This window comes from Podarcis vaucheri, assembly GCF_965113315.1.
Source record: "Podarcis vaucheri genome assembly, chromosome: 5".
NCBI lineage: Eukaryota > Metazoa > Chordata > Lepidosauria > Squamata > Lacertidae > Podarcis > Podarcis vaucheri.
In genome coordinates, this window is record NC_138763.1 from 19,785,396 (window position 1) to 19,809,660 (window position 24,265).

Consider the following 24,265-nt stretch of genomic DNA (forward strand, 5'->3'; position numbering starts at 1 on the left):
ATCACTGTTGTTCCCAAGTCATAAATTTATCCAAAAATTGAGTGTCATTGTTCTGTTTGGAGTCAAAGTTTCTCTTCAGGAAACTGATAAAGAGACCTTTCCTTTCAATTCTGCAAAATTATTGCTGTGGCTCTCTCTACTTTTGTTGGAGACAGGATGTCAGCTATTCTCTCACATAATAATAATGATGATAATAATAATAATAATAATAATAATAATAATAATAATTTATTATTTATACCCCGCCCATCTGGCTGAGTTTCCCCAGCCACTCTGGGCGGCTCCCAATCAAGTGTTAAAAACAGTACAGCGTTAAATATTAAAAACTTCCCTGAACAGGGCTGCCTTCAGATGTCTTCTGAATGTCAGGTAGTTGTTTATCTCTTTGACATCTAATTGGGAGGGCGTTCCACAGGGCGGGCGCCACTACCGAGAAGGCTCTCTGTCTGGTTCCCTGTAGCCTCACTTCTCGCAATGAGGGAACCGCCAGAAGGCCCTTGGCACTGGATCTCAGTTATGAGCAAGGTAGGACAGAAAGCATACAAGTGTTCCTTCAAATTTAATTCCACCCATCTCATTTGTTTTCATGAGTCTCTAACAGCCACCAGAGTCTGCCTCTCCCCCAACCCTACCCATCAGCTGGATTTCCTGGAAAACACATTTAAGGGACTGAATTATATTTTAGTGGTGCCACTAACTTAGCAATAATATGCACAGGTAGCTGGTATAAAGGATGCTCTTGTATGTCAAGCCAGCGTACAGTTAAACCAGATTGAAAACCTGTTCAGTAATGGAGCTAACTGCTGCTAGGCTGCATAAACCTGGCAGAGGGAGAACAAGCCTTTAAAATAGTGTTTTATGTCAGATTGCAAGGTTACGTGACTGAGCTGAATGGGTTAAGGATTCAGCATAACCCCACACCCGCTTCTCCCACCTCTGCCACACCCCAACCCCTCTTTTTGGTACTAGCACAGACCTCAGCTCAGCCAGCTTCAGTTTAGTAGGCTGAGCCCAAGCTGAGCCATGAGGAGCAAATTACACCAGCATATTTTTTGGGGGCTGAGCCAGGGTTGGGGACTCAGTGCTGTCTGAGCCGGGAATCAGTTGTCTGAGCCAGAGTTCTGCTGCATTCTGAGCAGCTCATCCTGGTGGATCTTGCCATAGGATTGCTGCCTTTATTACACTATGTTAAAAATGACATTTGGATGAAGAAATTTGCACAGCCTGCCATTACGCTCCCCGAGCAATCATTTTATGTACTGTTCCCACACTTCCTTTTTGTCAGAAACTTTGATCATAGTTCTTAGCAATGCAATTTTGCCCACTAATCTCCCAGTCTCCTGTAATTTTCTTGATTTTACTCTCAGTCCCCTTGACCCTGTAAAATCTCATTTCACATGACCTGTGCTGTGAATACTTAGATAAAATAATGACCTAATCTAAACGGAATATGTATTTCTGTCACCTTGTATTGTCTTTCCAATGGCATTACAAGTCTACCGGTGGACACAAAATAGAACATATCTGATTATTTCCATCTTCAATTTAAATCGAGATGAGTAACTTGATTTGTGCATATCAAGAGTAACATGACCTTCTTAGAGCAATGGACAAGCTTATTAGCATTATTTATCAGTGTGTTCCCCCCTCCCAAGCCTCTCTTCTGCTGCTCTCTAGCTAAACAGAGCCCCCAGGTAATTAAATTAGCAGAAGAGAATGTTCCCTGATGTTTCCATTTTGAAATTGAGAAGGCATAAATTCAATGGTGTTCAGGACTCTGACAAGCTTTCTCTTCTAACTAGCATCTTCATACTATTCCAAATATCTCGTTCTGAACCATCAGCAGTGTAATATGTTATCATTTTTGCACCCAATTGTTTGCATTCTTAGAATGTTTTAATGAAGGGTAGATAAGGTTTGTCATTCATCACATGGATTCATTTAGGGTAAGCAAACCTATTTTCCTAACCCCCAGCTGGGGACCAGAAAGGAGAAGCTGGGTGTCTGGAAGGGGTCCACTTTGGCCCAGGCCATTCTGGTGAGCCTCCACTCACAACCTGGGTATAATGCCACCAGCCTTAGTCCCTTGAGATGGAGCCAAGGCCTTGGGGAATCCTTACCTCTGGCCTCTATAGATTATGCCCAATTCCATTTCCTGCCAACTCCTGTGATAGAACTCGACACAGGAACAATTCCAGTAGAATTATGCATGCCGCTTTGAGGAAGGCAAAAACCTTAACACGTGTTTGACAGTTATCATGGTTTTAAAAACAGTTACAGATGGGTAGCCGTGTTGGTCTGCCATAGTCAAAATAAAAAAAATTCCTTCCTGTAGCACCTTAAAGACCAACTAAGTTAGTTCTTGGTATAAGCTTTCGTGTGCATGCACACTTCTTCAGATACACATGTATCTGAAGAAGTGTGCATGCACACGAAAGCTTATACCAAGAACTAACTTAGTTGGTCTTTAAGGTGCTACAGAATGGTTTTAAAAAGTTATCCATCCTTGTGAACCAGCAGCTGTCCATTGCCCACTGCAAGGATGTTTCTAACAGAAGGAGGAGGAAGGGAAGTCACAGCAAACACTGAGGCTGCACCGTGGCTTCACTTGAAATTTATGTATGCCCACAGTTCACTGTAGAGGAGAGTTCCAGACCTGGGCACCACCCCATCACCTGTTGCTGGTACAGCCAGTTCATGATGCATCACCACTGATCCTGCAGCTTTCATTGCCTTCCTCCTGTCTGCCACACTGGCAGCACAACGTAACCCGCCATGGAGGGTGGCGAGCAGAGTTGTGTTTTATTCTGTAGCATCTCTGATGGTAATCATTTCATATTGTTGTTTAATTGTTTAGCATCCTCTTTATTGTTGTTGTTGTTTAGTCGTTTCCGACTCTTCGTGACCCCATGGACCAGAGCACGCCAGGCACTTCTGTCTTCCACTGCCTCCCGCAGTTTGGTTAAACTCATGCTGGTAGCTTCGAGAACACTATCCAAGCATCTCATCCTCTGTCGTCCCCTTCTCCTTGTGCCCTCAATCTTTCCCAACATCAGAGTCTTTTAAAGAGAGTCTTCTCTTCTCATGAGGTGGCCAGAGAATTGGAGCCTCAGCTTCAGGATCTGTCCTTCCAGTGAGCACTCAGGGCTGATTTCCTTAAGAATAGATAGGTTTGATCTTTTTGCAGTCCATGGGACTCTCAAGAGTCTCCTATTAACCCATGTCAAATGCAGTAAGTAAAAACTGTACCCACAAGAAAAATGTTTCGTTAGCCTTACAGCTATACAACTCATGCAGTGCAGCAGAACCATGGGGACCCATTGTGAAACAATCAGAGGTGAAAACATTTATTGGAAACTGGCTAAAATTGAAGTAAGTAGGCAGATTTATCATGGAAACCTGCTGATTAGGGTGGGGAAACTGGGATTTTGTCTCATATTCTTACAGATGCTTATACAGTGGTACCTTGGGCTACAAACACCTTGGGTTACAAACACTTTGGGTTAGTAGTACCTTGGGTTAAGCACTTTACCTCAGAATGAGAACAAAAATCGTGTGGCGGCGGCAGCAGGAGGCCCCATTAGCTAAAGTGGTACCTCAGGTTAAGAACTGTTTCAGGTTAAGAACGGACCTCTGGAACGAATTAAGTTCGTAACCAGAGGTACAACTGTAGTATCATATCAAGTTAGAATAGCCTGAATTCAGATGAGGGATTCTTTAAATTTGGCAGCTATGATTCAACTGAATGTGAATGAAACATCCAGGACTTTGCGTTCGAAAAGTGCAAACTTGACCACACAAATCCCCAGTTTTGCTCCCACAAGATAGAGTGACAGCCACAAACTTGGATGACTTTAAAAGAGGAGCATGGGAAATCATGGAGTATAGGCCTATCCATGGTTACTAGCCCTAGGGTTATACTCTGCTTCCATAGTATGTACACCACATGACCATTTTCACAAGCAACCGTAAATTGCCCAATTTGCAGAAATATCATATCATCATATGATAAAAGATGCCCTCTGGTGTGACTTAGTTGACCTCCCATGGCAGCTATGGTTGAGAGCAATGAAGAAATAAGTGAGATGCATTTCTGAACTGACAAAATCCATCCTGCCACTAAAAACACCCCCAGTGTGTTTTGTTCTCCTTCTTGGATCAGAAGAACTTAGAATGACCCTATTCTGGTCTTTCCTGCTGTACCGTACAGAAAATGATCAAAGTTCTGTGTACACTGAGCTAATTTGTCACAGTCTTGCAAACGTCCAACTTTGCAATGAACTAAGACAGCCATTACAAAGCAAAGCTCTGCCGAGATGTCAGACACCAAATCCCTCGGAAGACCATTAAAAACAAGAACCTCTTTTCTCCTGATAGGATTAACTGTCTGTTTTACTCACAATGGGAAGGATGAACTCTAGCCATCCATGCTGAATTCCATGCTGAATCCTTGTGGAAAGGTAAAAGCTCAGACGGCACCCGAGGAAAAACCCTTGTCAGCTACCATTTGTATAATTTCTCTGCTAAGAGACAGCTGCTGTATCTTCTTAAGGACTGGGGATGGAGCATCTCCACACACAGCCCGCAGGAGATTTGAAACTTTGATTGAAGAGTTTGGATTTGATATCCCACTTTATCACTACCCTAAGGAGTCTCAAAGCGGCTAACAATCTCCTTTCCCTTCCTTCCCCACAACAAACACTCTGTGAGGTGAGTGGGGCTGAGAGACTTCAGAGAAGTGTGACTGGCCCAAGGTCACCCAGCAGCTGCATGTGGAGGAGCGGGGAAGCGAACCCGGTTCACCAGATTACAAGTCTACCGCTCTTAACCACTACACCACACTGGCCGGGGGTGGGGGATCTTCACCAAGGCTAACAGAATGTCTCCAGTAGAAGGCAGCTCTACACATCCATCCAACCATCCTTATAGGCAAGCCTGACATACAACCATCTTCTCATGCTATTTTCTTTATACCATAAGTTTTGCTTACATGGTCAGATGTCCAAATACCTGCCATCAGTCTTCGGATTAGTATCAGTCTATGCATTTTTATTCTTTATGAAATTAGACACTAGTCCAAAATGATACATCATCTTGCCACAGGCATAATAAATACTTATCTCTGTATAAGCTTTTCAAGGCACTGTTGTTCTCCTGCTAAGCATTTCTCCTTCTTTTAGAAATTGCTTCCCGTAGCAAAAAGAAAAAGAGGCAAATGTAAAGCTGCAGAAAATATATTTCTTGAGGGTATTTTAAAATGAATGGATTAGCTTCTGGTCATTGTTCTTTTTGTGTGCTATTTTTAAAGGAAAAATAAGCAATGTTAAGTGTGCTGTAGAAGGGATGAAAATAAACTCCTAAATTCTGAAATGGAGTTTCTCTTATTTCAGAGGGTATCTCTGTTTTAGTGTTTCTACCCATTGCCTTACTCTCTTCTTTTCTTCCTCCTTTTTCTCATCCCATCTCTCATTCTTGTACATCTCAAATAAGGGTGGAAGGATCTATCAATTTTAATTATATTAGTTTCTCATTTTTCCAATCCTAAATCCAGTTCTTCACATTTTGCAAGCAGAAATGCAATTTTCACCTTGTTACATTAGCATACCTTCCAACATGTTGAGTCCCAAAACTGGGATGCACATCTTCCTCTTCATGCTCCCACATCTGTCACATGACCCATGCAAGATCACAGAGCCCTGAAGATGTGCTTTTGGAGAGGGCATTCTCTCACAGCACCGTGTGTGTTTGGGGGAACTGTGAGATTGTGGCCTTGGGGGGGGGACACTTTTTTTCAGGGCAATTTCTTGGCATGAAATTGCACAATATCACAGCATCCCCAATGGCTGCCATGCTTTTGTGGGGGGAAACGTGATGTCTCAGTTTTTCCAGGACACTTGTCTGGTATGCATTAGACCATGGGTAGGCAAACAAAGGCCCAGGGCCCAGATCTGGCCTAATCGCCTTCTAAATCCAGCCCATGGACAGTCCAGGAATCAGCGTGTTTTTACATGAGTAGAATGTGTCCTTTTATTTAAAATGCATCTCTGGGTTATTTGTGGGGCCTGCCTGGTGTTTTTACATGAGTAGAATGTGAGTTTTTATTTAGAATGCATCTCTGGGTTATTTGTGGGCCGTAGGAATTATTTTTTCCCCCTTCAAGATATAGTCCGGCCCCCCACAAGGTCTGAGGGACAGTTGACCGGCCCCCTGCTGAAAAGGTTTGCTGACCCCTGCATGATTAGACAATAGTCCATCCACCCAAATGTCAAGGCTTTCTGTACTCCCCCTCCACACCTCTCTGTCCTTCATCTAGGAATCGAAGATGCATTACCACACCACAAGGACACATTCTAGCCAGATAACATCACTCAAAAAGATCCCACAGCTGTTCACTGAGAGTCGTGACCTGGGGAGAGTCCTAAGAACCAGACAGAAATGCTTTGAGGGCCTCATTCTGCTCACAGGTTGGAGGTTGCACACTCCTCCATTAGCATGTATTAATGTGTTATACTTGTGGGAAGAAGATGACTTGGGCTGCGATGTTATGTACACTTTTCTTGAAGGAAGCCTCACTGAACTCTGTGGATATTACTTCTGAGTCAACATGTCTACGATAGCACTTTTAGTTTTTCCTTTAGAAGATTTCTGACAGAAATAATTTGTTAATCTTCACTATAGCACAATGAAGCATTGTGTATAGCACTATACACAATGAAGGCATCTAGGAAACCTGGTAGGCAAAGTGCTCGTTTGTCATGTGCTGAATTGGATTCCAAGCCCTTCCTCGGTCATCACTGGTTGGTCATGCATTAATGATAACCCCAACCCACAAAGAATTCAGGACACAAATTGGTATCATCAGCAGAACAGTTTGCAAAGATTCTAAGACAAGTGTTGTCTGAAGCAGTGCAATGCATCATTCAGAAAAGACAGAGACGTTTTAATGGAAGAGCCATTATACAATGGTGCGTGGAGTTTTGCTGTAATTGCATATTATGGCAGGTCAATTATTCATTAACATATATTGGCCTAAAGCATATACATTGCCATCACTGCCATGCTGTCCCTCTTTTTCATATGGTGTTCAGAAACCTAGAATGCAACGCAAGGAGGGTTTAAACAGTTCAGTTTACGGTGTTGATCTTATTCTAACAACTGTGCTGTGCTTCTAACAGGGCCACAAAATGCAGGGCTACTTAACTTCAGGACTAGCAAAATCCTCTACTTTATCTAATTGCCCTCCTGGTATATATGGAGTTCAATATTTGTATGGGACCATTTAGGGTGAATGCTTATGTTCAGGATTTCAGCCATTTTAGTCCCCTGCTGATTTCTGATTTTGCCCACCAACAGATGATCAGCATTCCATGGCTAGAAAGGTTGCTGAAATCAAACTGGACTGTTGTTTTTTGGCTCTTCCCTTCTTATGCCCCGCCCCAATATTTTATTTATTTATTTATTTATTTATTTATTTATTTAGCATATTCTGTACCATCCTTAAAGGTAAAAAGCATCTCATTTTGTACTGTGCAAATGAAAGTGAATTATTTTCCAAGTGGCCTCTCCAGTCACAGTGATTTGGGGAAAGGTTTAAAATTTGAGTTTGTTTTTCATGGTGTTCTATGCTGTTTTTCTCCCACTACTGCCCTTTCTCCTGTGCAAGTCAAATGAGGAGCAGGAAAAATACCTCCAAAATATCTGTAGTGGGGAGAAGAAGCCTCACCCCACGACTCTTGAGGTATTGGGTCCTTGCTAGCAGAATGGCATGTTCCACATCCCAGTCTTTCCCAGATATCTATAGCTTAAATGCTCCCTATGAATCCTATTATATCTACCCTGCCTCAGAATGGTAATGTCTGTTGTTGCCAAAGAACTACTATAGCTATCATCCTGAAATTTAGCAGTTTTCATGCCCGCACATGGAGGCAACTACAAATTCACATTGTAAACTGTCTGGCAGAAAATAAATAAGAATAAGAAAGTGTGGAAGCATCGGCCTATAGTTTGGCAAGCTTATTCAACTCTGGAGATACCCAAATGCCTGCAAATTTCATTCACTTCTGTGAAAAGGAGAAAAATGTCACCATTTTTAGATTTCCTTTTAGAGTGAAGGGTTTGTATGTGGAGGAGGGAGATTTACATTAAACTTACCTAATTTGGTCCTGAATAATGAGACAAACTGGAAAGAAACAAAGCAGCTCCAAAACACAATGAGCTCCCTCCCAAAGCCCACAGACACAAGTCAAATCTTGTGACTGGTACACACCCCTAATACAGACAAAGGGAAATACATTTCCTGATTCTTACAGGTTTTATCTAGCACTGAATCCTCACTGCAAACTGCTAAGACAGCAGTCCTTGTGAATCAAACCTCACATAGAAGGATGAACATTTACATAAATCTTGGAGACTGAAAGACCCTCAGACTATCTGAGGCTTCTTTCGGACACTGGATATTTTTGGCATCAGTACTATTGTTTTGAATATATATAAAGCACTGACCTAGATCTTTTGGCATAATTTTTCAGCTTTTAATACCGATAATATTGCTTTTAGACAGTGTTTCAGGGTTCCTTTTGAGATGAGTTCTTCAAAGCTGTAGCTTAATCCAGCCTTTATTAACTTTTGTAAAGTGATTATGGGGGGGGGGAGAGAGAGAGAGTTGGATGTGAGTTCTTAAAAGAAATAAGCATTCTGTTCCATTTCCAAAGTGTGTGCAGGAATTCTCCTTCCTGGGCCTGGGCATTCAGTTATGTAGGTGGTAGTCAGCTGTGTTTACCTATTGAAATTGTTGATTTTCACCTTTGCTATCTTGAAAAAAACTCATTGTTGTTCTTTAAATATATATAGGAAAGAAATCCCAAATAATTTTAAAGGGTAGTACAATGTCTTGAGGTGATGGGAAATGGTCCTCCATATATCTCTAGATTATCTGATTTGGGAAATATGAAGGAATTAGGAGAGAAGCCAAGTTTCAATAAGTTTAAAGGTATTTCTTGTGTGTGTGGAACAGAAATTAATTTGAGGAGGAATCAAATTTGCTTGCAGAAAAAAAATCAAATCTATGCCATTTTGCACACATGACAGTTGCACATCTAAAAAGTAGTGACTAAGTGGATGTAGTGACATAGAATCTCTGTGCACATTCAAACTGCTCTGGGATCAAAGCTAGAGAAATATTCACAGTCCAGATTCTGCAGGGTTTAAATATGCTAATATTTGCTAAGATCTAAGGAGAAACCCCCATCCAACTGTGTCAGATGTGAGGCCAAGAATCCTTTTTTGGTCTCATCCATCAAAACATGGCTGCACATGTGAGGGGAGCAATTCAGACTCCACACAAAATATGTTCTAAAAACTTCTACATGAGTTTGTGGTCAGGGCATCCAAACCTTTCTTTAAATTGCCTTGCATGTTCCTAAACGCAGTGTTTTGCTTTGATTCACCACCACTTATGCTGGATTGAGAAAGGAAGTATGCCTAGTTGCTGGTAGCATTCACATTTGATTGCTCAACTGCAATCTAAAGAGAAAAGTCTATAGGCTTTGCAGATACTCAGCTATACTGAACATGGAGCAATTGTTTGTGCATTTTTTCTGAACTGCTTCCAAATGTAAATCCTTTCAGTTTGTAGATGGAATTCTATTTACATCCTATTCAACAACTCTTATCTGTTGAGTGTAAACAACATGAAATGAGTTCTACTGTTCTGAACTTCAAATACCTATATCTAGAAGAATATAGGTGAGTTAAATTTGTTGCAGAAATAGACTTGCGGCACCGTAGAAACACATTCATTGTGGCATTGCGAGCTTTTGTGCGCATCAAAAGAAAGAGACCCTATGCGTTTTCAATATGGATAGGGACAACTATACTGAATCAGACCCATGTAGTCTGGCAACACACTTCTCAAGTGACTAGTCACATGACTCTAGGAAGGTCACATGCAGGTATTAAAGACAGAATACTGTCCCTGAAGATGGAGGTTTCATAGAGCCAGTGCTTGTTGGTAAAAACTGACATGTCAGTGATCAACTTGATAAAACTGCAATGGATGCCAGCACAAAATGGCTACCATAGGCAAAAAACTGGTGACAGCACATTGTACATTACAACAAAACATTGGCCATAGTTATCGATAAACTTATCAACCATGAATTTTGTCCAGTCTTTTTAAGCTGTCTCAGATACTGCACATCACTACATCTTGCAATAGCAAATTTGATTTATCTTTCTGCATAAATGGGAGCCATTTTTATTGTTATAGAAAGAGGCTTTAAAAAAGAAACAAGAAACTATTGTTAGCATTACTATTACTAAATGCATATGTGGCTTAATGGCTGAAGCGGCTTCTAAGTGGTTTACAAGTTAAGGAAAGAAACTTATGGGGTTTTTAAAAAATGGATTTACAAAGGAACTGGCAGCCTCAACCTGCCTAGTCTTAATGATATAGCTTAAAACAATACCTGGACTAGCCAGTTCTGGTCTTATGACATGTAAAATAATGAAGCCCACAGTGAAGGGCGATATGGGATGGAGTGGTGATAATGTAATTTGAAACCATTTAAATTGGAGGAAGAGCATACCTGGCTAACCTCCTTGACATTTTGAGGAGGTTATGGATAAGAGTGATAATGACAGTTCACATGATGTAATTTATTTGAATTGTCAGAAAGCTATTAATAAAGTTCTACACGAAGGGAGCCTGCATAATTCACTGGATAAACCTTAGGGACTGAGAACAATTCACAGAGATGGATAGCGTGCTCTGGCTTGGATGTATTCGGATGGGCAGGTTTTGCAGCGAGATGTTTGGTGGGGGCCGGGTTTATGCTGTTGGTTCCTTTCTTCCTCTAATAGCAAAGGTCTGTGCTAGGAAACACATGCTGGAGGCAGGAAGCAGTGTTGTTATAAATAGCCCTGCCACAGGCAAGATTCCCTCATAGTCCCGCAGAGCAAGTGAATCTAATTGTTGGCAAACGTCTATCCTACCATTCTTCCAATGAGCTCAAGTTGGTGCACAGGCTTCCCACCCATTTTTTATCCTCACATTGAGGCACATTAAGCTAAGAGATAGTGACAGGCCCAAGGTCACTCAGTCAGGTTCATGCCTGGGTGGGTGTTTGTAGCTTGCATTCCCAGGGCCTAGCATGACACTCTAAGCACTGCACCACACTGCCTTTTATGAAAGACAAGGGGGAACTGCAACAAAATGGTGCAGCGCAGAGTTCTGCAGTTCCGGATTTCAGCTACACTATTCCACTCTCCCCTGTCTAGTTTTGCATGCTAATACCTCCCTCATGTGTGTTCCTGGCGCTGTTTGGCTACATAAGCAAAGGCCCTCCTAGCCTGCACATCAGAAACAGAAATAAAGATTGTTTCACACTCAGGGGTGGGGGTGGGATTTGGGGTTTCTGTCCAAGTCACCAAAATGTCTCTGGCCCTTTCCATAAAAGTTAGAAAAGTGTGTTTGTAAACACATGGAAATCTTCTGCATGATTTAATTTTCCCCATACTTGCAAGTCATTTTTTATTTCATTCCATGTTTTCCCATAGTTCTCATTACTTAAGTCTATAGTATTTGTTGTTAAATTTATTCCAAATTAAATCTTTCCTTACTAGGGAAAATATCGGTAATAAAGATGAACATATTACCAAGGATGATGTTTTTATTTCAAAGTATCCCAATACTAGGAGGAGATAAATGTTTTAATAACTGGAAAAGAGATTTGGCTAAATTCATATGGTCAGGGAAAAAGCCAAGAATAAAACACAAAATAATGATAGATAAGAAGGAGAGAGGAGGATTTGGTCTCCCAGATATGGAGTTATATCACGATGCGGTGGGTCTGACCTGGCTAAAGGAATGGATCAAATTAGATGACTCAGATGTATTGGATTTAGAGGGAGTAGAGACGAGATTTGGATGGCATGCCTATTTAATAGATGAAAAAGTGAGAGTACATAAAGGCTTCCTAGGGCATATAATCAGAAAATCTATATATAAAATATGGGAGAAATATAAAAGACTCTTAGAACTGAAAACTCCCTGGTGGGCATCGCCAGCAGAAATTGTCGCAGTGAAAAAATTAAATATGAAAGAAAATTGGGCTACCTTTAAAACTGTATTAAAGGAAGAAAACGGGGAATTGGAATTAAAGGACTACACAGAAATTAAAGCTCATATTAGTGATTGGTTCCAATATATTCAAATTAAGTATAGATTAGCAAAAGACAAAAAGTTAGGATTTGAAAAAGAAATATCAAAATTCGATAAATATTTAATACAAGAAAAATCAAAAAATATATCTAAATTGTATAATCTGATTTTAGAGTGGGAAGCAAAGGATGAATTGGTTAAAGCATCAATGATTAAATGGGTGCAAGACATTGGGAAAAATATTATGTTTGAACAATGGGAAAAATTGTGGAAAGAAGATATGAAATTCACCATGTGTTATATACTGAAAGAAAATTACCTTAAAATGCAACATAGATGGTATTTAACACCTGAAAGAATAGCAAAAATGAATAAAAACTGTAGCGATACCTGCTGGTGATGCAACACGGGAAAAGGTACTATGATACATATATGGTGGAATTGTTTAAACATCAAAGAATTTTGGGAAACAATATATAATGAAATGAAAAAATGTTTAGATACTCATTTAGGAAAACACCAGAAGGTTTTCTATTGGGAATAGTACCAGGAAGCCTAAAGGAAGAAGATAAGACCTTATATTTATACGCAACAGTAGCAGCAAGGCTATTGATTGCGAAAAACTGGAAAGTGGTATAATACCGACAAAAACAGAGTGGCTTGCCAAATTATTGGAGTATTACAATATATCCAAAACAATGGAAGAAATTGGAAGGATTTCAAAAGAAAATATAGATAGGGACTGGAAGGTGTTTAAAAGATACTTGCAAAATCATATCGAAAAATCAGAACTCCTATTAGAATAAACAAGTTCTGTTTCAAATACTGAAATATCAAATAAGATGGAAAACAATGTGTAATAGAAAAAGAAGTATGAAATTAGGGTAAAGGTGTGTGAAAGAAAGTAATAGAAGTGGAAAGAAATTGTAATTGAGTAGATTGGAAGTCAAACACAAAGGTGGGGTGAAGGGTTGGTGGATGGTGATGGGGAAAGGAACTATTTGTGGGATTGAGTGTAAGTATGTTTGAACATTTTTAAGGATTGTATGAAACGTATGTTTGTATGCTTGTATATGTGTATTAATGATGAATTTAAATTAAATAAATAAATATATATATATATATTTTAAAGGAAGTCTTCTGCATGAGAAATATTCTGCTTGACTGTGGTTCCTACACATTAGATTATTGCACGCTTATCAACACACTTTTCTACTTTGCCCTTTGTGTTGTTTCCAGCTTCTAACATTTGTGCATACGCAACAAACACCTTTCTACAGTGTGAACTGATTTTTACTTTGGTTGCAGATAAATGTTACAGTAGCCAAAAGCAAAAAAGAAACCTTGAGCTTTTATTGATGTGAGAGATTTCATGTACTGACAAATGAAACAAGGGAACTTCGGAACAGGCATTTGATTCATACTTATTTTATCCAAACAGAACGCTGTTCATTCCTAATTTGCTTTTTATTACATATAACATATGCATTTGGGGTTACATAATATTCAATTTTATTATTAGTTATACCCTGGAAATTCCTATGTGCCCCAGATGAATTCAGGGTGTTTGGTCGTTTGCGTCAGAAACACAACATTTGCATTAGAAAGCTATTAGAAACTTTTATACCAGAAGCTGTGATGAATTTCCCCCACAGTATATGATATTTCACACACTTTGGGGCATAAACAATACACAAGAGATTTCTTTAGATGCATAGTCAACAAGGGACCTGTGGGTTTACTAGTAAGTTACAGCCAACCAAGAAATCTGAATGTATAATCTAGTTCTTCCATCACTAGATGGATTTGCAGAGCAGTTTAGGGGACAAAGAATAGATTAATAACACAAAGGTTTTAATGAAACAGGGATGCTGTGAACTGGATGGGAAAGCGATGGTGCAGCTGCTGCTATTGCAATAGTTGCTTAACTGACAAGCCTCATTCTGGGCCAAATTAGGCCCTTTGATGCATTTGCCTGGTGGTGCATGGGCCAATGAGAAGCAAATGGAGACCTCATGATCCCTGCATAGGCCCATGGGAGAAAACTCTCCCATGGGTCACCACAGGAGGAGGAAGGTGTAGAAAACTTTATAAGGCTTCGCCCTTTGGGGAAGGCAAGGCTGGCTGAGGGGAGATGGGGGCATGGCTGGGCAAGACAAGGAAATGGGGGCTTAGGCTTTACCTGAAGCCAATTCAGTTTGGTTACCCGACCTGGCAACCCGGCACAGAACATAGAATCGTAGAAACATAGAATTGTAGAATTGGAAGGGATCCCAAGTCCAACCCCCTGCTATGCAGAAATTTCAGCTAAAGCGTCCATGAGAGACGACCATCCAACCTCTGTTTAAAAGCCTCCAAGACTTATGTTTCCTCTGCTAGGCTTGGACAGAGCAGCAGCAGCCTTACTGCTGAATAGGGATTGAATCTGCTGTAACTTTACATCTTAGCTTACATCAAGTTGCTTTACACCAGCTTCTTGGGCCTAGGATTGCTATATTCCAGGACACTTTTGTTGGGGAGCTTTTTTTAGAAAAGCCCCAAAGTTGTTGAGTTTTTTTAAACACCCAAAGAGTGTGATTTTTCAATTGACTTGCCTGAGATCCAGGACAAAGCACCACATTTCAGAGATTCCCTCTGGATGTCAATTTCGCCTTTGAAATCCTGGTAACGTCTGGGAAAATCTGGACATATGGCAGCGCTAGTCAATGGGTACCTTTGAAAGTTAGGGGCATCCATTGGATACTGAAGGAGGCCCATAAGATGGTCCTTTGCTAGAGGCCTCCTGAAACCTGGAGGAGATCCAGCTGCCATCCATTCTCTTCTGATAACATTTGAACAAAGAGAACGTGGAAGGGGGTTATGGCATACAGAAGCAGCAGCTGTGTAGAACCAGCCCTATATGCATTTGAATGTTGGCTTGTGCTCAGATCATAACATGTGGGCATGCTTCTTTCCAGGCCCTCCAATCATTAAGATTATAGTGGACATGGCAAATGTATAATAAATTTAAAGCTGGCATGCCTCCAACTGTTTCAGCACTGCAATAGCAGAATGCATTATAATTTAAATCATATCGATCCAAAACTTACAGCTAAGTAACTACTGCTTCTGCCCTTTGATAGGCACCTTCGGTGTCCTTGCAGATGACAAGAACTTGGAAAAGAAACAAAAATGTGTGCTACAAAATACTGAAATGAGCCCACTTTATTTAAAATAAAGAAATCAACAAACTCTATAGAACTTAGTAAAAGAACATCAGTGTTTGGTCTCCTCTCCCTGTGCTTTCAATTATTACACTGATTGAAAACTGTGCCAGTAAAACAGCAGTGGTTCAGTGATGTAAGAAATCTACTCAAGATTTCTACTGAGCATTTGGTTTGGTTAAGGCCAGCCCCAAAGGTAGCAAGGAGACCTTTGGATGCGGTCCATCTTGTATGTGTTTATAAAAAACCCTTGAGCTGGCCTTGAGCGAAAATGTAACAAGACTGGTGTCAAGAAAATAAGGGTGTTTTTTTCTCCAAATCAGTGACAGGATGCATATCAGATGCAAGAAGTGGAAACTAGAAACAGATGGCTCTTTTGAGGAGAGTGGTCTACCTTGGCACTGAAATGTAATTGCATTACCGGTTGCTTTTACAGTCAGCAACTGAAAAATAAAAAAGCATATTCTATGTGGATCCCAAAGAGAAGATTCTTGATGGGTCAGTGGCACAGCAATAAAAAGTCTGGAGCAAATGTCTAACATTCAAATGCAGTCAAAGACAGACATGCAGAAGGTGGTTACCCATAGTTCTAACCATAAGCCAGTGGCAATCTCATTTTCGCCCCACTCTTCTTAACAAAAACAGGAATGGAATGTAAATGTCAAGAAATAGTCCTCATTAGCTAAGCTCCTTGTATACATTGTTCCAATGAGCCAATGCTCTATATTCTTCATTACCACGATATATTTTTGTTTTTCCATTGCTGGCTGATCTCCATCCTCACTGCTGCTGGGAGGCATCACATTCAATTAATAGACCTTTCTTGTCCATGTTCTGCAGGGATTGCAACATGAGGGGCATATTGCTGCATGTGGGATGGGATATTGAGCATCCAAACTTTGGGGGGCCAGAGTCCTTGCACAATTTACCGACATATTCATCCAAGCAATTCCTTTTGTCCCAGTGTTGTTGCCATTCCTTGATATTGCAAGAAATTGCATCACAATATAATCAATAATTACATCACAACTGTGTTGATAGACAACAAAAACTTGCCAGGCCAGATTATATCTACTTACGCCTTTCACCCATTGGGTACTGCAGGACTGCAGCATTCATTATGTATCATATGGCCCACAGGCAGACATAGAGCTTCTTGGGTTGGGTCACCAAAAGAAGACACAGCCTCTTCAGCTCTAGATCAGGCCCTCCATTGGCTCTATGACTAGGTAAAGACTACAAGGACTGTGCAGAATGTTCTAGGTGCTGCAAGAGGTTGATGGTCTTATCAGCTCTTAGTGGGTTTTTTCTGGTAGTGTTTGGGCTTCTGATTGGTTAGCAGTTTCAAGATTCTCCCCTCCCATCCTGTCAATTTCCCTTCTTTTAAACTGAGCCCCTGTCACAGTCTGATAACTGATTCATGCATCACTTGATGTTTTGATGATTGATGACTTTCAACCATTGTAAAGAGTTTTATCTGAATTGACCTTGAGTGACTGAGACATTCCATGTTGGTTGACCATGCAGACGATCACTTGATGCTATATATACAGGAGCATGGATGTGTGCTCTAACTCATACTCTTAGGTTTTGCCTCTTTCACTTGTGCCAAGAAGTCTAACATGTCCAAGTCCTGGTGGCATTTTGAACTCCATTGTCAGCCTTGGTGAGTCCAGTAAAATCGGTTCCCTGTTAGGGCAGCCTCCTCGTGTCTTGCTCCACTTCATTTCTGGAACAATGTTCAGATCAGTAATAGGGTTAACTGTTACATTCTGTTGCTTGACCTATGGGAAAAGAATCTACCCTCCGTCTGAAAAGGTGTGTGTGTGTGTGTGTGTGTGTGTGTGTGTGTATCTCCAGTAGCACCTTAGAAACCAACTAAGTTTGTTCTTGGTATAAGCTTTCATATGCATGCACACTTCTTCAGATACACTGAAACAGAAGTTACCAAACCCTTATATATAGTGGGAGGGTAGAGTGGGTTTTTTCTCAGGAGGGTAGTAGGGGATGGGTGATTGACTCATTGAGTATGGTAAACCTGTTGACGACTGTTAACGACTGCAATTAGTCCTACAGAAAAAAGCAAGGGATAGTATGCAGATGATTAGCATATGTAATGAGACAGGAATCCAATATCTCTATTAAGGTCTCTCCATCGTTTTCAGTTTAGTGATAAGTTGTAATTCAGCAACTTCTCTTTCAAGTCTGTTTCTGAAATTCTTTTGTAATAAGACAGCTGCTTTGAGATCCTGTGTTGAATGTCCTAGGAGACTGAGGTGTTCTCCTACTGGCTTCTCTGTCCTGTGATTCCTGGTGTCAGATTTATGTCCATTTATCCTTTGGTCCATTTATCCTGAGGGGCGCGGGTGGCGCTGTGGGTAAAACCTCAGTGCCTAGGACCATGCCGATCGCATGGTCGACAGTTCGAATCCCCGTGGCAGGGTGTGCTCCTGTCTTTTGGTCCTAGCTCCTGCCCACCTAGCAGTTCGAAAGCACTCTTAAGTGCAAGTAGATAAATAGGTACCGCTTTATAGCGGGAAGGTTAAACGGTGTTTTCGTGTGCTGCGCTGGTGCTGGCTCGCCAGAGCAGCTTCGTCACGCTGGCCATGTGACCCGGAAGTGTCTCCGGACAGTGCTGGCCCCCGGCCTCTTAAGTGAGATGGGCGCACAACCCTAGAGTTGGACATGACTTGCCCGTACGGGCAGGGTACCTTTATCCTTTGGTGTAGGGTTTGGCCAATATAGAGAGCTGAAGGGCACTGCTGGCATTTGATAATACATTGTGAAGTGGCAGTTGCTAAACCATAAGCATGTATTTGACATACAGCCCTGATATTTTTCTGAGAGAGAAAATTGTATTTTATATATATATATAATATCTTAGAGGACAAAGGGAGAAAAAAAATCATCTTAATAAAATACTTGTTTCAATCATTCTTAATTTTCCATGCTCCAGGGATATCATCCTTTACTTTCCTCTTTAGATGTTCAAATGATCAAAGCTCACAGAGAAGCATCTCCTGAGAAAGACTTAGGGATTGCTGAAATCACCACTCTTTTGGTGGTGGTGGAGAGTGCACTGCGTGTATTAATGACAGCTTACCATCTGTGAAGGCTGCCTTTCAACTTTTTTTGAACAAATTCAAGGTGACAAAGTTTCCTCTTTCTGATCCACTTTTCTCCATTTTAATGAGAAACATGGATGACTTTTCTTCTTTCCCCACTTCCTTAGATTAGATGTTTTGGATTATGCAATTATTTATATCCGTCTAAACCAACTTGGGGTCTCCTTCGTTTGCCATATACCCATAAAGGTTTGCATAAAAAAGAATCCTTCAACATGCTGAAGGACCATTCTGCTCATGAATGGGGTGCTGAATGTTGCATGAATGAATATATATATACAACTTAGGTCCATGTTATATGAAAGACTATTCCTCATACAAGTCTGCCCAGACTCTGAGATCTTTGGCCCTTCTCTTGGACTTGTCACCCTCACAGGCATGCTTGGTTGGGACATGAAAGAGGGTCTTTCCAGTGGCTGCTCCAAGACCTTGGAACCACCTCCCTGGGAAAGTTCTTTTTTCTATGCTGGGGGAAGAGGGAACCTTTAGAAGGAACTCAGAAGGGCATGTTTTAAAAGTATAACAGTCTATATTTGTATATTTTGCTTTGCTGCATATTTTGTGATTTTAAATCTCAGCTAGGGGTCTTTCACCAAATTTTTGCACCCAGGAATTCTTTTTTTAGACTTATTTTTTCCCTTGCCACCAATACCATTGCTTGCTTGTAGAGTCCATGGTTTGTAAGCAAAATTTCCAGGTTCAATATCTGGTTTATCTAGTGATTTTTGCTACTCTCACTTTCTCATCTTTCCTGTCTGAAGTCCATGAGTAGTAGCCATTGATAGATTTAACTTTCAATTCTCTGCTGAGAGTAATTCTCCCAGTTATCTAAATTTAGTCTATTTGGCCCATTCAAAACAACTGGACTTGAAACTAATATTAAGTCCTATTGTTTTTAATGGGGCCTAGTCACAGATAATGTTTAATTGACTGGAACCATGAATTGCACGTGTAACCTGCTCTGTCATGGAGGAGAGGACTGGACAAAGTTGCCACTCTTGCCCTTGATGCTAGTGCACAAAACTGGTATTTTTTCATAGATAAAAATAATAATGGAACAACATTGCAGAATGATAACTATCTACTTTGCTGGATGGGAGATCTCTAGAGGCTATGATTTACTCACTCCTGAATACAAAAGACAACATGCTGTCATTAGCATGTAAATGGATCTCATCTCACCTACAAGACTTTGACAATAATATCCTTAAATCAATATAATATTTTACACAACTGTGTTCTTTTCTGGAGCATAATCTATACTACTGACAGCCTCAATCTTTTACTTCATCTGTTCCTGACCTTCCAGATAATGCTGGTTGTTATCTACCTGTATTTGTTCCAGGATGATGATAGAAACAGTGTCCCGAAGAACTGCTTCGACACTCTTGATGGGGTGAACATTGAATACCAGCTGGTGAGGCATTTTTTTTTTGCTTGAAAATCACTGGGCTCTGTAATTTTGTCCCTGTTTTATTCTGAAATACAAGTTCTGCAAAATTAATTAAAATGTGAATGCAATAGAAAATAAGGTATTACTTCAGATATTCCAGTATGGTCACCAAGTACATTTTTTCTGCTGTGTGCATCTGACTCTCTACACACAAAGTGACCAAGAGAGAGCACTGAATAGTCCAACCCAGCAAAGGGTTTTGGATTTCTCTGTAATAACTAATACCAACTGATCTGATGTATAGCTCCTAGACTGATGTGAAGATCAGAACATCATTACCCACTGGCTTGCACACTTCCTAAATGTTCTGTTTTAGTTCTTGGATTACATAAACATGTTTTAAGATGCTGGTGTAGAGCTCCCTCTTCCACACACTGAAAGTTAGAGCAGGGGTCAGCAAACTTTTTCAGCAGGGGGCCGGTCCACTGTCCCTCAGACCTTGTAGGGGGCCAGACTATTTTTTTTTTGGGGGGGGATGAATTCCTATGCCCCACAAATAACCCAGAGATGCATTTTAAATAAAAGGACACATTCTTGAGAGCCAGTGTGGTGTAGTGGTTAAGAGCGATAGACTCGTAATCTGGTGAACCGGGTTCGCGTCCCCGCTCCTCCACATGCAGTTGCTGGATGCCCTTGGGCTAGTCACACTTCTCTGAAGTCTCTCAACCTCACTCACCTCACAGAATGTTTGCTGTGGGGGAGGAAGGGAAAGGAGATTGCTAGCCACTTTGAGACTCCTTAGGGTAGTGATAAAGCGGTATATCAAATCCAAATTCCTCCTCCTCCTCCACTGCTCCTCCTCCTCCTCCTCTTCTTCTGTAAGAACACACTGATTCCCGGACCATCCATGGGCCGGATTTAGAAGGCCATTGGGCTGAATCCAGCCCCCAGGTGTTAGTTTGCCTACCCATGGGTTAGAGGATTCAGGACAGACAAGAGAAAGCAAAACTATGGAGTTTGCTCCCAATGAAGACAGTGATGGCCATCAGGGTGGATGGCTTTGAAAGGGGATTAGATTAACTCATGGAGGTAAAGGTTATCAGTTGCTAGTAGCCATTATAGCTATGTTCTGCCTCCATGGTCTAAGGCAGAAATGCTTTTGAATTCCATTTGCTGGAAACCACAGGAAGGGAGAGTGCTGAGAGGAGAGCGCTCTTGTGAGAACAGAATGGTCAATCGACCTGATCCAGCCACTCTTCATAAATTCTTATGTCCTGAATGTACAGGCTGGTGTCATCAATGGAACCCCTGCCAGAGGCATCCACCTTCCAAATGGAGCTTTCTGGGAGCAGGGAAGGGGCATGGCTCAGCCAGCTTGTGGGATGTGATCCACGGGTAGCAGTCAAGTACAACATTCCTTGCAATGCTAGAGTGGACATGCAAGGGAATGTTTGGTCCAGCCAGTCGAAACTTCCTGTTCCTCCTGGCCTTGAGCATCCTTCTTTTTGCATGTGACCAGAGGTGGGCATGACCTTACCTATCCAGGTTACAAAAGGACGAGTCACACAGCACTCCCTCCCTCCCCCCCCCATCTCCTTCCGTCTGCTTCCAGCTAGAACTGCTCTGTTGACTTGCACAGGGATTGTCCCCCATATGGGATAAAGCCACATGTTGCTATTTGTAACTTTAAGTCTTTAAGCCTGCTTTTAGGATTGATACTGTGTACTGCATGAACGTGAGTAAACTTACATTTTGTTGACTGTGAATAGGATTGTGGTGTCTTTATTCTTTTAAAAGGGATTCAAGAGAACTTACCAGGAACGTACAATTCAATCTGAGGCAGATGGAATTGCATAATAGTAAGAGGTTCTAACGAGCCTGCAAACCAGCTTTCTGCTGTGCTTGAGAAGGGGAATGTAACTCTGCTACATAACTCTGCTAACTTGCTAGCGCAAGTTAGGAAGGATATTAATAAACAATATATCCTCCCCTGCCACCCTGAACATTCCCACACATCTTGGGATCCATCAGATCCTAAGTCAGTCAATCTGCCATCACATGACAGCACCAGGGTTTCTCCATCTCTAGCCCCTTGCCCCACCTTCCATCTTGCCCATCATGCCAGGCCTGCAGATGCTGCGATGACTCCTCAGCTCCATAAAGTGCTGCCAGGTGACAAGAGGATTTCAGCTTGAGTGATAAATAATGATGTCAGTAAATGTGTTGACAGCAACCGCAAAGTCACGCTGCTTCCCCAGAACTAATTTCACTCATAGCTATCTTCATGTATGCATGTCCAAAGCCTGTGTTTACATGCAAATGGGACTTTTTATTCCTAGGGTCAGCTGAATTTAATTAGGAAAACAGACAGAAACCACACACACACACACACACACACACACACACACACACACACACACGGTTTTATGCAGGTTTGCTAAATTAGCATGGTGGTTTCCGTAAAACAGAGCTCAGCACATATATTCATGCCCTGAAAGGATTTTCTGCATGAATGAGGCTGTACCACAAGGAGTGCAAAAGCATAAAAGCAGTGGATACCAATTCAGAAAGGAGAGAAAATCTTTGAAAAATAGTATCTAATTGGAACTTCATTTCAAAGTGCACATATTTTGCTGCAACTCTTCTTTTTCAGATTTTTATAATTCTCAGTCCATAATCACAGGATTTCATCACACACACACACACACACACACACACACACACACACGAAGTTAGTAAGACTGTTAAAATGTTATAAATAAATACATTTATATTTCCTTGAGTGATCCTGGCTTTGTAGATGTCATCATAGAGCAGGGTGTCCTTATTCAAAGTTCAATTAAGTACTGGGCTTTTCATTTAAAGTGCCATACAGGTGCTAGTAAACTTAAATGTAGAAGATTGAAAAATGTTCCCCATTGTGCACCTTTCTGCACAAATCTATCTGCAAGCCAAAACAATGTGGACAAAGCAAGCACTGTCAGGCCAGGCTTCTGAGAAGGCAAAATCAAAATAAGTTACCAGCACACAATAGCCCCTTACATTAGATAGAGAAATATATAGTTTGTGCTGTTCAGTGCTCTCTTCTTCCCTAGCTGGTGAGGAATTTAATTTATGTGCAAATAAAGGCATAGAATAATGAAAGAGACAGACTACTCCTTGCAGGACTGTCATTCTGCTATCCCAACATTAGATTCCCTGGAGAAATCTCAAATTGGCGCCAGAGGTCACATACAATACTGGTTTCAGGGTTTGTGGGACTTGGACAAGATGCCTTCAGTGGGGTCCCATGTTTTTGTCAGTACCACTGCTGCTCATTTCATAGCCCTCTCCTCTGGACTCAACTGTCAAGATCAACCTTTCTCAATCTTGGGTTCCTAGATGTTGTCATACTACAACTCACATCATCCCTGACTGCTGTGCCTGCTGGCTGTGGATGATGGGAGATGTAGTCCAACAACAACTGGAGATCCAAGGTTAGGAAAAGTTGGTCTAGAGGGACACCAGAAAGCAAGTGAGATGTTCTGCTCCATTTTCTCACTCTTGCCAATGCTTCCATGCCCAGAGAGGACAACTGAATAGGAAGTCACAGAAAGGAGAAAAAGCAGGGCCAAGAGGCTCTGGGGGTTGAGAATGGGCTCCTTGCAATGGAAGATGCCCTGCAAAATGTATGTCTGGCCCTGGTGATACTCAAAGTTTAGCACTTTGCCCTGTTCCAAACTGTGATCCAGCATTGTTGCAAGGAAAATCCAAAGCGATAGCTGAAGTCACAGTAATCAGATAATGAACTCACAAAATTACAAAACCCAGGAAAGCACAATTAGAGCAAATTGCATTGATCCAAGAGCTAAAATTAGTCATGGAGTCTGTCAAGGGTGCTCACTGTCTCCTTTCCTGCTCTGCATTTTTATAGAAGATACAATTAATAAAATAAAACAAGCAGAAGACTTGGACATTCAAGGAATTGAGAAGGAAATAAATAGGCTGTGTTTTACAAAAGTCAGTGGTAGATATGGAAAGAAAGTATGGCAGAACACTGGAGTTGAGAATCTGGCCATAGAAAACACAGCTTGGACAGAGACAGTTTGAAATCCAAATCTGTTGAGTCTAAGGATGGAGGAAAAATTCAATTCCATTTGCATTTAAAATGGAATCTATCTCATTCACAATTTCCCAAACAATATGTGAACCGACACACAGCTATCCTTCATAAGTCACAATTATCCAAATTTTGTTGTGCTGTTTCCCAATCAATGTTTACATAAATTCACATATTAATGGAAATTATGCAGAAAAATGAAGATAGTGAAAATAACATACAGAGGGCATTGTATTAGGAAAAATCACTTGCAAAAATGTGTACATTGGTCGAAACAGCAGATAA

At 41.1% G+C, this 24,265-nt stretch overlaps 1 long non-coding RNA gene across 1 annotated transcript in view; it reads left to right on the top strand.

Annotated features, from left to right (window-relative positions):
- The window catches only part of LOC309533414, a 93,288-nt gene that overhangs the window by 62,125 nt on the left and 6,898 nt on the right, over positions 1-24,265 (top strand). Inside the window, exon 2 of the long non-coding RNA XR_014220227.1 lies at positions 19,834-19,905. This is a non-coding gene — a long non-coding RNA (uncharacterized lncRNA). The remainder of the gene's footprint in view (positions 1-19,833; positions 19,906-24,265) is intronic.